Genomic DNA, 2098 nt, shown 5'->3' on the forward strand with positions numbered 1-2098 from the left:
TCACTCCCCGCTCCCTCCGGCGCCAAGGCTGCCTCCGGTCGCTGCACGAGGGACCGACGCCGCCGCGCCGGGACCGCGTTGTCGTTGCCGACCACGTCTGACTCGAGCGCCTGGCAGGAGAAGCCGCGGATCCGCAAAGAGCGCCTCGACAACCGCGAGGATCGGGTACACGGGTGGTGTTGGTGAGCGACGAGACCAGTATCTCAGGCAGGTACCTTCCCGCCTCCAAACGCCATGCGGGCGGGGCGGTCCGCCCCCCACACCTACCCCTCCCCCTCGGGGCTTTCACGTGACGTCACGAGCACTGACGCCCTGACCTCATGTGTGTGGAGGGGGTTGGGGGGGGGGGCATCCACAACGCGCGTGGTGGAGGTTCCTCCTCAACCCTTCTCATGAGGCACGAAAGGAAGCACGCACACGTACAAGCACACATGCACGCGCACGTACACACGCATACAGTACATGTGCTTCACGCAAGCGACCAGTCCGGGGAAAAATTAAACGACACGTACACGATGAAAAAAGGTGGCAGCGCGAGTTGCACAAACTGGAAAAGTAGACCCAAATTTTAGGATTTTAGAAGAGGGGATGATAAGAGGATAGTTGGATGTCAGGCCAACCTAACCCTCTGACCCCGTATACAGGGTAAATACGTGGAAAACATGTATTTAAAAAAACCCCTCAACAATAATACCGATATTAAGGGTATCGTTCGGTAGGTTATAAAGCAGGGGTTTGTCCGAGAGGCTGCTGCTCGCTCCATGTCGGAAGCGAGCAAAGGGAAGAAGGGTGGTCGCTCGGGGGGAGGGGCGCGGCGGGGTTGACAGGGGTACTAGGAGAGGGGTTTTGAAACTGGAGGACCATTGGCGCCACCGTATCTCGGTATCAAACCCGCCGGAGCCGCCTCCCGCTCGCCCCCTCTTCCAGCAGGCTGACAGGCCATTAAGTCCTCTGTCACGGCGAAGGGCGCGCGACTACCCCGCAAGATATTTATCGAAGCGTTTATTTACTTTTCATTAAGTCGCCGGGAAAAAGTTTTTCCGCGAGGCCCCGTCAAGGTGGTTCGAGCCGCGCGCCCGGGCAGAGCCGGGGCGAGCGGGGAAAGGGGGAGCGCTTCTGCAGCTCTGTAAATTGCTATCCTCTTGCTCGGGGGAAATAACAACTCGCGGAGCTGGGCGGGCAGTTAAGTGGAGGCGCGGCGCCATTCGCTAAGCAATCGGCGCGCGAATGTGCGCGAGGGTGACTGGAGGGCTCCAATTTACATAACGCGGCGGGAGAGGGAAAAAATAATGGCGAGGAATCGGGGTGCATGGAGCGGAAGGGCAGGCGGGCGGGGCGCTCGCCACCAATAAAAGAAAGGGAGCGTGTTAGGATGTATTTGCATGTCATGACGTCAAGTTTCACGATCGAAGTCAAGGTGCTGGCGTGTGGAGGCGTGACGGTAGGCCCTGGCCACGTGTGGCGTGTATGCGGCAGAGGGTCAACACGAGGAGGGGTGCACAGGCGAGCCCCCCCTGGCCGGGCAGCCTACCGGATGGAGACCTCAGCGGGCGGCGGCGCCTGAGCAGGCCGCGGAGCCTGCGCGAGCGCCGGAGCGGCACGCAGCCGCCGGAGCCGCGCCGGCCGCCCTTGTGCGCGGTCCCCGGGGACGCCATGCTGGCCGAGGCAGCGGGCGCCGCCGCGCAGCAGGTGGCCGTGGACGCGGGCGGCGCGGCCGATGACGGCGGTGGCGGGCGCCGCGGGGGCCTCCTCGGGGGCCGCGTCAACGGCAGCGACCGACGGCGCCGGGGGCCCGCGGCAGCTGCCTTGGGTGGCGTCAGCGCGCGCACGCGGCCGTGCCGGGTGGACCGCAGGACCGCGGGCGGCGGCGGCGGCGGCGTTGGCGTCGCGGGGTCCGCCGCCCCGAGCCGCCGCCGCGATCGCGCCGCCCCCCGGGCCGCCCCGCGCGTCGCTATTGTGTGGCCGCGGTGGCGCCCCTGCACGCCGCTGACAACCACAAGGGCGAGTGCGTGCCGGCCACACAACAACAAAGACGCGTGCCGGGCGCGCGGCAGCAGCAGTGGCGGACTGCTGCAGTGGGCGACTGCGGGCCGCGCGG

The 2098-nt window shown here is 65.6% G+C and overlaps 1 protein-coding gene across 1 annotated transcript in view; it reads right to left on the bottom strand.

Annotated features, from left to right (window-relative positions):
• The window catches only part of LOC113203007 (cAMP-specific 3',5'-cyclic phosphodiesterase), a gene marked incomplete in the record, with an annotated part of 180438 nt that overhangs the window by 8466 nt on the left and 169874 nt on the right, over window positions 1-2098 (bottom strand).

The sequence above is a fragment of the Frankliniella occidentalis genome, unplaced genomic scaffold (genome assembly GCF_000697945.3).
Source record: "Frankliniella occidentalis isolate FOCC.00 unplaced genomic scaffold, Focc_3.1 Scaffold29, whole genome shotgun sequence".
NCBI classification, from domain to species: domain Eukaryota; kingdom Metazoa; phylum Arthropoda; class Insecta; order Thysanoptera; family Thripidae; genus Frankliniella; species Frankliniella occidentalis.